A 14,143-nucleotide genomic window follows, 5' to 3' on the forward strand; every position below is an offset into this window, starting at 1 on the left:
CTTCGGAGTGTTGTGCTCTTACTTGTTGTAAATGCCTCTTTAGAGTCCTTTCAGGTTCAGGGTCAGGATCAAAGAGAGATTCTTTATCTCTGTTCCTGCTCATAAATAAGAAAGAAGAATGCAAGAAGAAAAGAAGAAAAGGATTTTCTATGTCAGAGTATAGATGTCCTTTGAGAGAGTTAGAAGAGAAGAAAAGAAAAGAAAGATATCTTTTAGGTTAAAAGAGTTTTCGAAAATTAATAGAGAGGGAGGAGGAGATATTTTTGAAAATAGAAAAGAAAAGAGAGATGAAGTTTTCGAAAAAGAAGAAAGAGAAAATAGTTAGAAAGTTTTGAAAAGAAGAAAGAGAAAGGAAATAGAAGGAGAATAAAATAAAATAAGTAACTAACTAATAAACAAGAATTGAAAATAAAAGATTTAATTTTGAATTTTTAATTTCAAAAGAAAGTAAAGGTTTGGAATTTAAAAGTTTTAAATTTAAAAAGAAGATAAGATAAGAAGGACCTAAAGTAAGAAGATATGATAAAGATTTGAAACAGATTTGCAAATATAAGATTTGAAATAAAAATATTTAAATTTGAAAATTAAATTTTAAATTTTAAATTTTGAAATTGAATTTTTAAAAATTGAATTTAAAGTAAGATAAGATAGGATTTTTGAAATTTAAATAAAGATAAAATAAAAGATTTGAAAAAGATATAAAAAGATAAGATTTGAAATTCAAAATTTAAACTTTACTAATAAGAAAACACCAAACTTAAAATTTTTAAATCAAGATAAGAAAAGATAGTTAAGATTTTCGAAATTTTAAAGAAAGATAAAAGATTTTTTTTAATTTTCGAAATTTAAGGAAAAAGAAAAACAACTAAGGGACACCAAACTTAAAATTTTAAAATCAAAAGACACTAATTTTTGAAAATTAAAAGAAAAACAACTAAGAGACACCAAACTTAAAATTTTAGAATCAAACAAAGAAAAATTACCAAGAACAATTTGAATACCAAGAAGAACAACCAAGAACAATTTTCGAAATTTGTAAGAAAATATGAATACAAAAAGGGACACCAAACTTAAAAACTGACACAAGACTCTAACAAAAGATAAAGAAAAGAAAGGTTTTGAAAAAGTTTTTGAAAAAGAAAATAAGAAAACAAGTAAAAGAGCAATAAAACCTCAAAAAGTACCTGGTGCATGAAATTGTGATCTCTGGTAATGGCTCCAAAAACTTGGTGCTCTAATCTCAATTCATAATTTGTCACAACTTCGATACAACTTACCAGCAAGTGCACTAGATCGTCCAAGTAATAAATCTTACGTGAGTAAGGGTCGATCCCACGGAGATTGTTGGCTTGAAGCAAGCTATGGTCACCTTGTAAATCTCAGTCAGGCGGATATAAAATAATTATGGAGTTTTCGAAATTAATAATAAAGATAGAAATACTTATGTAAATCATTGGTGAGAGTTTCAGATAAATGCATAGAGATGCTTTTGTTCCTCTGAACCTCTGCTTTCCTGCTGTCTTCATCCAATCAGGCTTACTCATTTCCATGGCTGGCCTTATGCAAGGGCATCACCGTTGTCAATGGTTACTTCCCCTCCTCTTGTGAAAATGGTCCAAATGCTCTGTCACAGCACGGCTAATCATCTGAGGTTCCCGATCATGCTGGAATAGGATTCACCCTCCTTTTGCGTCTGTCACTACGCCCAGCAATCGCGAGTTTGAAGCTCGTCACAGTCATTCAATCCCAGAGTCCTACTCGGAATACCACAGACAAGGTTTAGACTTTCCGAACTCTCATGAATGCCGCCATCAATCTAGCTTATACCACGAAGATTCCGATTAAGAGATCCAAGAGATACTCATTCAGTCGAAGGTAGAACGGAAGTGGTTGTCAGGCACGCGTTCATAGGGAATGATGATGATTGTCACGTTCATCACATTCAGGTTAAAGTGCGAATGAATATCTTAGAAGCGAAATAAGATGAATTGAATAGAAAAACAGTAGTACTTTACATTAATCTTTGAGGAACAGCAGAGCTCCACACCTTCATCTATGGAGTGTAGAAACTCTACCATTGAAAATACATAAGTGAAAGGTCCAGGCATGGCCGAATGGCCAGCCCCTCTGATCTAAGAACCAGGCGTCTAAAGATCTCCAAAGATTCCCAGATGTCTAATACAATAGTAAAAGGTCCTATTTATAATAAACTAGCTACTAGGGTTTACAGAAGTAAGTAATTGATGCATAAATCCACTTCCGGGGCCCACTTGGTGTGTGCTTGGGCTGAGCTTGAGTTTTGCACGTGTAGAGGTCCTTCTTGGAGTTGAACGCCAGCTTTTGTGCCAGTTTGGGCGTTGAACTCCACTTTGCAGCTTGTTTCTGGCGCTGGACGCCAGAATTGGGCAGAGAGCTGGTGTTGAACGCCAATTTGCATCATCTAAACTTGGGCAAAGTATAGACTATTATATATTGCTGGAAAGCTCTGGATGTCTACTTTCCAATGCAATTGGAAGCGTGCCATTTTGAGTTCTGTAGCTCCAGAAAATCCATTTTGAGTGCAGGAAGGTCAGAATCCAACAGCATCAGCAGTCCTTCTTCAACCTCTGAATCTGATTTTTGCTCAAGTCCCTCAATTTCAGCCAGAAAATACCTGAAATCACAGAAAAACACAAAAACTCATAGTAAAGTCCAGAAATGTGAATTTAACATAAAAACTCATGAAAACATCCCTAAAAGTAACTAGATCCTACTAAAAACATACTAAAAACAATGTCAAAAAGCGTATAAATTATCCGCTCATCACAACACCAAACTTAAATTGTTGCTTGTCCCCAAGCAACTGAAAATCAAATAGGATAAAAAGAAGAGAATATACTATAAATTCCAAACTATCAATGAAACATAGCTTCAATCATATGAGCGGGACTTATAGCTTTTTGCCTCTTGAATAGTTTTGGCATCTCACTTTATTCATTGAGGTTCAGAATGATTGGAATCTATAGGAACTCAGAGTTCAGATAGTGTTATTGATTCTCCTAGTTCAGTATGATGATTCTTGAACACAGCTTCTTTATGAGTCTTGGCCGTGGCCCTAAGCACTTTGTTTTCCAGTATTACCACTGGATACATAAATGCCACAGACACATAATTGGGTGAACCTTTTCAGATTGTGACTCAGCTTTGCTAAAGTCCCCAATTAGAGGTGTCCAGGGTTCTTAAGCACACTCTTTTTTGCTTTGGACCTTGACTTTAACCGCTCAGTCTCAAGTTTTCACTTGACACCTTCACGCCACAAGCACATGGTTAGGGACAGCTTAGTTTAGCCGCTTAGACCAGGATTTTATTCCTTTAGGCCCTCCTATCCACTGATGCTCAAAGCCTTGGGATCCTTTTTATTGCCCTTGCCTTTTGGTTTTAAGGGTTATTGGCTTTTTGCTCTTGCCTCTTGGTTTTAAGAGCTTTTGGCTTTTTCTTTGCTTTCTATTTTTTTTCGCCTATTATTTTTTTTTCTTTTTTTTTCTGCAAGCTTTGTTCTTTGCTGCTTTTTCTTGCTTCAAGAGTCATTTTTATGATTTTTCAGATTATCAAATAGCATGTCTCCTAGTCATCATTCTTTCAAGAGCCAACATATTTAACATTCTTAAACAACAACTTCAAAAGACATATGCACTGTTCAAGCATACATTCAAAAAACAAGAAGCATTGTCACCACATCAATATAATTAAGCTAAGTTCAAGGATCAATTCGAAACTTATGTACTTCTTATTCTTTTGAATTAAAATATTTTTCATTTAAGAGAGGTGATGGATTCATAGGATATTTATAACTTTAAGACATAGTTACTAACTACTAATGATCATGTAATGAAGATACAAACATAGATAAGCACATAGCATAGAAAATGAAAAACAGAAGAAATAAGGACAAGGAATGAATCCACCTTAGTGATGGTGGCGTTTCCTTCTTGAGGAACCAATGATGTCCTTGAGCTCTTCTATGTCTCTTCCTTGTCTTTGTTGCTCCTCCCTCATTGCTTTTTGATCTTCTCTTATTTCATGAAGGATGATGGAGTGCTCTTGATGTTCCACCCTTAGTTGTCCCATATTGGAACTCAATTCTCCTAGGAAGGTGTTGATTTGCTCCCAATAGTTTTGTGGAGGAAAATGCATTTGAGGCATCTCCGGGATCTCATGGTGATGAGCTTCATGCGCCTCTTGAGCTCCATGAACGGGCTCTCTTGCTTGCTCCATCTTTTTCTTAGTGATGGGCTTGTCCTCTTTAATGAGGATATCTCCCTTTATGTCAATCCCAGCCGAATTGCATAGGTGGCAAATGAGGTGAGGAAAGGCTAACCTTGCCATAGTGGAGGACTTGTCAGCCACCTTGTAGAGTTCTTGAGGTATAATCTCATGAACTTCCACCTCTTCTCCAATCATGATGCTATGGATCATGATGGCCCGGTCTATAGTAACTTCAGACCGGTTGCTAGTGGGAATGATTGAGCATTGAATGAACTCCAACCATCCTCTAGCTACAGGCTTAAGGTCCAGTCTTCTTAGTTGAACCGGTTTGCCTTTTGAGTCAATTTTCCATTGAGCTCCTTCTACACATATGTCCACAAGGACTTGGTCCAACCTTTGATCAAAGTTGACTCTCCTTGTATAGGGGCGTGCATTCTCTTCCATGTTTGGCAAGTTGAACGCCAACCTCACATTTTCCGGACTAAAATCTAAGTATTTCCCCCGAACCATTGTAACATAGTTCTTTGGATCCGGGTTCTTACTTTGATCATGGTTCTTGGTGATCCATGCATTGGCATAGAACTCTTGAACCATTAGGATGCCGACTTGTTGGATGGGATTTGTTATAACTTCCCAACCTCTTCTTTGAATTTCATGTCGGATCTCCGGATACTCATTTCTTTTGAGTTTGAAAGGGACCTCGGGGATCACCTTCTTCTTGGCCACAACATCATATAAGTGGTCTTGATGGGCTTTGGAGATGAACCTTTCCATCTCCCATGACTCGGAGATGGAAGCTTTTGTCTTCCCTTTTCCTTTTCTAGAGGATTCTCCGGTCTTAGGTGCCATCAATGGTAATGGAAAAACAAAAAGCTTATGCTTTTACCACACCAAACTTAGAATTTTGCTCGCCCTCGAGCAAGAGAAGAAAGAATAGATGATGAAGAAGAAGAAATGGAGGAGAGGGAGAAGGGGTTGTATTTCGGCCAAGAAGAGAAGAGAGGGTTGTGTTGTGTGAAAATGAGGAAGAATGGAGGGTTATATATAGGGATGGGAGGGGGGTGGAGTTTCGGCCATTTAGGGTGGGTTTGGGTGGGAAATTGATTTTGAATTTTGAAGGTAGGTGGAGTTTATGAGGTAGGTTTATAGGGATGAGTGGATGGATGTGAGTGGTGAGGAGGTGATGGGAAAGAGAGATTGAGGTGATTGGTGAAGGGTTTTGGGGAAGAGTGTTTATGGGATTTTATGAAAGAGAGTGGTGAGGGGTGAGAAGAAGTGAGTGGAGGTAGGTGGGGATTCTATGGGGTCCACAGATCCTGAGGTGATCCTGTGGGGTCCACAGATCCTGAGATGATCCTGTGGGGTCTACAGATCCTGAGGTGTTCAAGGATTTATAACCTTGCACCAAATTAGGCATGTAAAATGCCCTTGCACACAACTCTGGGCGTTCAGCGCCAGGTTGGTGCCCATTTTGGGCGTTCAGCGCCAGCTCCTCTCCAGGGTGCAATTCTGGCGTTCAGCGCCCAGATGATGCCCATTTTGGGCGTTCAGCGCCCAGATACTGCTCATTTTGGGCGTTCAGCACCCAGATACTGCCCATTTTAGGCGTTCAGCGCCAGAACCATGCTCTGTTCTGGCGTTGAACGCCAGGCAGATGCTTCCTCCAGGGTGTGATTTTTCTTCTACTATTTTTGATTCCGTTTTCAATTTTTATATTTATTTTGTGACTCCTCATGATCATGAACCTATAAAGACATATAACTAAGAAAAATATAGTTAGATAAATAGAAATTGGGTTGCCTCCCAACAAGCACTTCTTTAATGTCAATAGCTTGACAGTGGGCTCTCATGGAGCCTCACAGATGTTCAGAGCATTGTTGAGACTCCCCCAACACCAAACTTAGAGTTTGGATATGGGAGTTCAACACCAAACTTAGAGTTTGGTTGTGGCCTCCCAACACCAAACTTAGAGTCTGACTGTGGGGGCTTTGGTTGACTCTGCTTTGAGAGAAGCTTTTTCTGCTTTCTCTCCATGGATGCAGAGAGAGATCCTTGAGTTGTAAACACAAGGTTGTCCTTATTTAATTGAAGGATCAATTCTCCTCTGTCCACATCAATCACAGCTCTTGCTGTGGCTAGGAAAGGTCTTCCTAGGATGATGGATTCATCCTCTTCCTTTCCAGTATCCAGGACTATGAAATCCGCAGGGATGTAAAGGCTTTCAACCTTTACTAACACGTCCTCCACTTGTCCATAAGCCTGTTTTCTTGAATTATCTGCCATCTCTAATGAGATTCTAGCAGCTTGCACCCCATAGATTCCCAGTTTCTCTATTACAGAGAGGGGCATAAGGTTTATTCCTGAACCAAGGTCACACAGAGCCTTAAAGATCATGGTGCCTATGGTACAAGGTATTATGAACTTTCCAGGATCCTGTCTCTTCTGAGGCAATGTCAGTTGATCCAGATCACTTAGTTCATTGGTGAACAAGGGACGTTCATCTTCCCAAGTTTCAATACCAAATAATTTGGCATTCAGCTTCATGATTGCACCAAGAAACTTGGCAGTTTGCTCTTCAGTGACATCCTCATTCTCTTCAGAAGAAGAATACTCATCAGAGCTCATGAATGGCATAAGGAGGTTCAATGGAATCTCTATGGTCTCTAGATGAGTCTCAGATTCCTTTGGTTCCTCAGAGGGAAACTCCTTATTGATCACTGGACGTCCCAGGAGGTCTTCCCCCTTAGGATTCACGTCCTCCTCTCCCTCTTTGGGTTCGGCCATTTTGGTAATATTAATGGTCTTGCACTCTCTTTTTGGATTTTCTTCTGTATTACTTGGGAGAGTACTGGGAGGGATTTCAGTGATCTTCGTACTCAGCTGGCCCACTTGTGCCTCCAAATTTCTAATGGAGGACCTTGTTTCATTCATGAAACTCACAGTGGCCTTAGATAGATCAGAGACTAAGTTTGCTAAGCTAGATGGATTCTGCTCAGAATTCTCTATCTGTTGCTGAGTGGATCATGGAAAAGGTTTATTATTGTTAAACCTGTTTCTTCCACCATTATTAAAGCCTTGTTGAGGCCTTTGATCCTTCCATGAGAGATTTGGATGATTTCTCCATGATGGGTTATAGGTGTTTCCATAAGGTTTACCTAAGTAATTCACCTCTGCTATTGCAGGATTTTCAGGATCATAAGCTTCTTTTGCATAAAAAGCCTCTTGAGTACTGTTGGATGCAGCTTGCATTCCATTCAGACTTTGAGAAATCATATTGACTTGCTGAGTCAATATTTTATTCTGAGCCAATATGGCATTCAGAGTATCAACTTCAAGAACTCCCTTTTTTCATAGGTGTCCCATTACTCACAGGATTCCTCTCAGAAGTGTACATGAACTGGTTATTAGCAACCATGTCAATGAGTTCTTGAGCTTTTGCAGGCATTTTCTTTAGGTGAATGGATCCACCTGCAGAAGTATCCAATGACATCTTTGATAGCTCAGATAAACCATCATAGAATATATCCAGGATGGTCCATTCTGAAAGCATGTCAGAAGGATACTTTTTGGTCAGCTGCTTGTATCTTTCCCAAGCTTCATAGAGGGATTCACCTTCTTTCTGTCTGAAGGTTTGAACATCAGCTCTAAGCTTACTCAGCTTTTGAGGAGGAAAGAACTTGGCTAAGAAAGCCGTGACCAGCTTATCCCAAGAGTTCAGGCTATCTTTGGGTTGAGAGTCCAACCATATTCTAGCTCTGTCTCTTACAGCAAAATGGAAAAGCATGAGCCTGTAGACTTCAGGATCTACTCCATTAGTCTTAACAGTATCACAGATCTGCAAGAATTCAGTTAAGAACTGAAAAGGATCTTCAGATGGAAGTCCATGAAACTTGCAGTTCTGCTGCATCAGAGAAACTAGCTGAGGTTTCAGCTCAAAGTTGTTTGCTCCAATGGCAGAAATGGAGATGCTTCTTCCATGTAAATTGGAATTAGGTGCAGTAAAGTCACCAAGCATCCTTCTTGCATTATTGTTGTTGAGTTCGGCTGCCATCTCCTTTACTTGTTCGAAATTTTTAATAAGGTTATCTCTGGATTGTTGTAATTTAGCTTCTCTTAGTTTCCTCTTCAGAGTCCTTTCAGGTTCTGGATCAGCTTCAACAAGAACGCCTTTTTCCTTGTTCCTACTCATAAGAAAGAGAAGAAAACAAGAAAAGAAGAGGAATCCTCTATGTCACAGTAAAGAGGTTCCTTATTGTTAGTAGAAGAAAAGAAGAAGAGAAAAATCTGAACTCGGAAAGAGAGAGAGAGAGGGTTCGGATTTTTGGTGGGTGAGGGAGAGATGTTAGTAGATGAATAAATAAATAGAATAAGATGAGAGAGGGAAAATTTCGAAAATAAGTTTTGAAAAAGAGTTAGTGATTTTTGAAAATAGTTTTTGAAAAAGGTTAGTAATTTTCGAAAATAAAAATCAAAAATTAAAATAATTAGTTAATTAAAAAGAAATTTTGAAAAAGAGGGGAGATATTTTCAAAAATTAGAGAGAGAGAGTTAGTTAGGTGGTTTTGAAAAAGATAAGAAACAAACAAAAAGTTAGTTAGTTAATTGAAACAAATTTTGAAAATCAATTTTGAAAAGATAAGGAGATAAGAAGTTAGAGAAGATATTTTGAAATCAAATTTTTGAAAAAAATAAGATAGGAAGATATTTTTGAAAAGATATGATTGAAATTAGTTTTGAAAAAGATTTGATTTTTTTAAAATCACAATTAATGACTTGATTCACAAGAAATCACAAGATATGATTCTAGAACTTAAAGTTTGAATCTTTCTTAACAAGTAAGTAACAAACTTGAAATTTTTGAATCAAAACATTAATTGATGATGTTATTTTCAAAAATTTGATTAAGAAAAAGATTTTTAAAAAATATTTTTGAAATTTTCGAAAATAACTAAAAAAAATGAAAAAGATTTGATTTTTGAAAAAGATTTTGAAAAAGATAAGATTTTTAAATTGAAAATTTGATTTGACTCATAAAAACAACTAGATTTTAAAATTTTTTGAAAAAGTCAAATCTAATTTTCGAATTTATGAGAGAGAAAAAGGGAAAGATATTTTTTTTATTTTTGAATTTTTAATGATGAGAGAGAAATACATGAAAATTATGCAATGCATGAAAATTTTTGGATCAAAACAATGAATGCATGCAAGAATGCTATGAATGTCAAGATGAACACCAAGAACACTATGAAGATCATGATGAACATCAAGAACACATTTTTGAAAAATTTTTAATGCAAAGAAAACATGCAAGACACCAAACATAGAAATCTTTAATGCTTAGGCACTAAGAATTCAAGAATGCATATGAAAAACACCATACAACACAAAACAAGAAAACATCAAGATCAAACAAGAAGACTTACCAAGAACAACTTGAAGATCATGAAAAACACTATGAATGCATGAATTTTCGAAAAATGCAAGATGAATATGCAATTGACACCAAACTTATAACATGACTCAAGACTCAAACAAGAACACAAAAATATTTTTGATTTTTATGATTTTTTTATTTTTTTGTATTTTTTTTTTGTATTTTCTTTTAGTTTTTTTTTTGAAAATCATTTTGAAAAAGAAAAATAAGGATTCCAAAATTTTTAATATGAATTCCAGGAATCTTGCCATGTTAGTCTAAAGCTCCAATCAAAGGGTCAGGCATGGCTTAATAGCCAGCCAAGCTTTAGTATGTAACTCAGACATGACAAGCCTAACATGCCCTACAGTCGTGGCTTTACAGCCAGCCAGGCTTCAACATGCTTCATGAAACGCTAGAATTCATTCTTAAAAATTCTGAAGAAAAATATATTTTTTGAAAACATTTTTATTTTAAAATTTTTTGAAAACAAAGGAGAAATTTTTTTGAAAGATTTTTGAAAACTTTTTGAAAAGAAAACGAAAAGAAAGTTACCCAATCTGAGCAACAAGATGAACCGTCAGTTGTCCAAACTCGAACAAACCCCGGCAACAGCGCCAAAAACTTGGTGCACAAAATTGTGATCTCTGGTAATGGCTTCAAAAACTTGGTGCTCTAATCTCAATTCATAATTTGTCACAACTTCGATACAACTTACCAGCAAGTGCACTGGGTCGTCCAAGTAATAAACCTTACGTGAGTAAGGGTCGATCCCACGGAGATTGTTGGCTTGAAGCAAGCTATGGTCACCTTGTAAATCTCAGTCAGGCGGATATAAAATAATTATGGAGTTTTCGAAATTAATAATAAAGATAGAAATACTTATGTAAATCATTGGTGAGAGTTTCAGATAAACGCATAGAGATGCTTTCGTTCCTCTGAACCTCTGCTTTCCTGCTGTCTTCATCCAATCAGGCTTACTCCTTTCCATGGCTGGCTTTATGCAAGGGCATCACCGTTGTCAATGGTTACTTCCCCTCCTCTTGTGAAAATGGTCCAAATGCTCTGTCACAGCATGGCTAATCATCTGAGGTTCCCGATCATGCTGGAATAGGATTCACCCTCCTTTTGCGTCTGTCACTACGCCCAGCAATCGCGAGTTTGAAGCTCGTCACAGTCATTCAATCCCAGAGTCCTACTCGGAATACCACAGACAAGGTTTAGACTTTCCGGACTCTCGTGAATGCCGCCATCAATCTAGCTTATACCACGAAGATTCCGATTAAGAGATCCAAGAGATACTCATTCAGTCGAAGGTAGAACGGAAGTGGTTGTCAGGCACGCGTTCATAGGGAATGATGATGATTGTCACGTTCATCACATTCAGGTTGAAGTGCGAATGAATATCTTTAGAAGCGAAATAAGATGAATTGAATAGAAAAACAGTAGTACTTTGCATTAATCTTTGAGGAACAGCAGAGCTCCACACCTTAATCTATGGAGTGTAGAAACTCTACCGTTGAAAATACATAAGTGAAAGGTCCAGGCATGGCCGAATGGCCATCCCCTCTAATCTAAGAACCAGGCATCCAAAGATCTCCAAAGATTCCCAGATGTCTAATACAATAGTAAAAGGTCCTATTTATAATAAACTAGCTACTAGGGTTTACAGAAGTAAGTAATTGATGCATAAATCTACTTCCGGGCCCACTTGGTGTGTGCTTGGGCTGAGCTTGAGTGTTGCACGTGTAGAGGTCCTTCTTGGAGTTGAACGCCAGCTTTTGTGCCAGTTTGGGCGTTGAACTCCACTTTGCAGCTTGTTTCTGGCGTTGGACGCCAGAATTGGGCAGAGAGCTGGCGTTGAATGCCAGTTTGCGTCATCTAAACTTGGGCAAAGTATGGACTATTATATATTGCTGGAAAGCCCTGGATGTCTACTTTCCAATTCAATTGGAAGCGCGCCATTTTGAGTTCTGTAGCTCTAAAAAATTTATTTTGAGTGCAGGGAGGTCATAATCCAACAACATCAGCAGTCCTTCTTCAACCTCTGAATCTGATTTTTGCTCAAGTCCCTCAATTTCAGCCAGAAAATACCTGAAATCACAGAAAAACACACAAACTCATAGTAAAGTCCAGAAATGTGAATTTAACATAAAAACTAATGAAAACATCCCTAAAAGTAACTAGATCCTACTAAAAACATACTAAAAATAATGTCAAAAAGCGTATAAATTATCCGCTCATCAGTACCTAATCTAAGCAACAAGATAGTCTTGTAGTTTGTCAATCTCAGAACAATCCCCGGCAACCGCGCCAAAAACTTGATGCGCGAAATTAAACTCCGCACAACTTAACCGGCAAGTGCACCGGGTCATCCAAGTAATACCTCAGGTGAGTGAGGGTCGATCCCACGGAGATTGTCAGATTGGGCAAGCAATGGCTATCTTGTAAATCTTAGTCAGGCGATTAGAAAAGATGGTTGTTTGTTTAAAAGCATAAATGAAATAATAAGAACGAGATACCAGATTAGTGTAAAAGCAATGATGGATAATTAGTTAAGGCTTCGTAGATGCGTATTCTAACGGATTAACTTTTCTTACTGTCTACAACAATAAACGATTCAATCAATGGCAGCCGTAATTGACGAACTCATGTAGCATCCTCATCAAGTTAGTCTCTTCTGAACTATAGCAGTCCACCATATCCGAGCAATTCATGTAGCATCCTCATCAAGTTAACTCATGGCTTCTCACCATAGTCGAAGGTGAAGACCTAAGCAATCCACTCCCCTTCGCGATCCTACTCAAAACGTCACAAACAAGGTCGTATCTTCCGAATCAAGAAACGCTGCTTCTCATACTCTAGCCTTGATCTCACAGAAACCTCAGTAACCCACGGTCAACGGGATTATATGTCACATATCCAAAGTCGCCCAGGCACGCTCTTGGAATCCACAGTGCATTATCTAGCTTATGGTTCAATACTATCTGGGCAGGACTCACACGGAACCCATGTTGAACAAGGATGATTATCACGAGTCATTCTCAATTCATGAGATGAAGAATGAAAATGCACAAAAGAATGGAATCACACGCATATTGAAATAGAATAGTAATATTATTAATCCATGAGAATCAGCAGAGCTCCTAACCCTAAATTAGGAGGTTTAGTTGTTTATGCTTTTACAGAAAATAGTGTAATGTTAGAATGGGAGAGGAAGAAAATCCTAAACATGGGTGATCTCCTCCTTAAATACTAATCTAATGACTAAAGATTATAGAAAATAAGATAGACTAGGTTGATAGTGCGAAAATCCACTTCTTGGGCCCACTTGGTGAGTGTTTGGGCTGAGTTTGAGGTGACTCCACCAGTTGGTACTCCCTTTTAGGCATTGTACACCCTCCTTGCTTCCCTTTTGGGCGTTGGACGCCAGCTGCTCCCTTTTGGGTGTCCAACGCCAGGAATGGGGTTGGTAGCTGGCGTTGAACGCCAGTTTTGGATCTTCAATTCCAGAGATAAGTATGAACTATTATATATTGCTGGAAATCCCTGGATGTTAGCTTTCCAATGCCATTGAGAGTGTGCCATTTGGACTTTTGTAGCTCTAGCAATGCTCGTTCAAGTGCATGGAGGTCAGAATCTGACAGCATCTGCAGTCCTTTCTCTGTCTCTGAATCAGACTTTTCTAAAACTCCTCAATTTCAGTCAGAATTTATATGAAATCATCATAAAACACAATAACTCAAAGTAGAATCCAAAAATGTGAATTTTGCACTAAAACCTATGGAAACATAGTAAAACTTAAGCAAAACATAACTAAAATGATTTGAAAATGATGCCAAAAATCATATAAAATATCTGCTCATCACATACTATAGCCATCCATTTGAGACTTTGTAGGATTTTTAGGTGAACGAGTACCTGTGTTGGGATCAGTGTGGTTTGGTGTGAGTCCTCTAACCAAAACTATGGATGTTCAATACCTTGGGGTTGATTGTTTTAGTCCTTATAACTTAATACTTAGCGACCTTTATTGAATAAATTGGGTGCAATTGTCTCTACAATTCATCTCTGTGTCAAGTTTCATGTGTAGGACAACCTTGTTACAATAATTCATAGTGACCACCGTGAAGCTCGGCATTGTTATAACGTTAGTCTCGAAAATGCCTATATCTAACCGAGCTATAGGTGCACAAATAAATACAACTCACTTAAGCTTCCATCATTAGCCGAGTTAGATCAGCGTGCCGAGTTTCAAGACCGACCTACCCCAAATGAAGAATTACAAAAAGTTCCTTTAACCAATGATCCAAACAAGTTCACTTTTGTAGGTTCAACCATGCATGGTGATGAAAAAGAGACGCTCATCCGATTTCTCCAATAAAATATCGATCTACTTGCTTGGACACCCGCAGACATGCCAGGAATCAATCTCTCTATAATATCTCATAAGCTGGCGATAAACCCGTCAATCCGACCTATAGC

This window comes from Arachis ipaensis, chromosome B10 (genome assembly GCF_059453495.1).
Source record: "Arachis ipaensis isolate K30076 ecotype BB chromosome B10, ASM5945349v1, whole genome shotgun sequence".
NCBI lineage: Eukaryota > Viridiplantae > Streptophyta > Magnoliopsida > Fabales > Fabaceae > Arachis > Arachis ipaensis.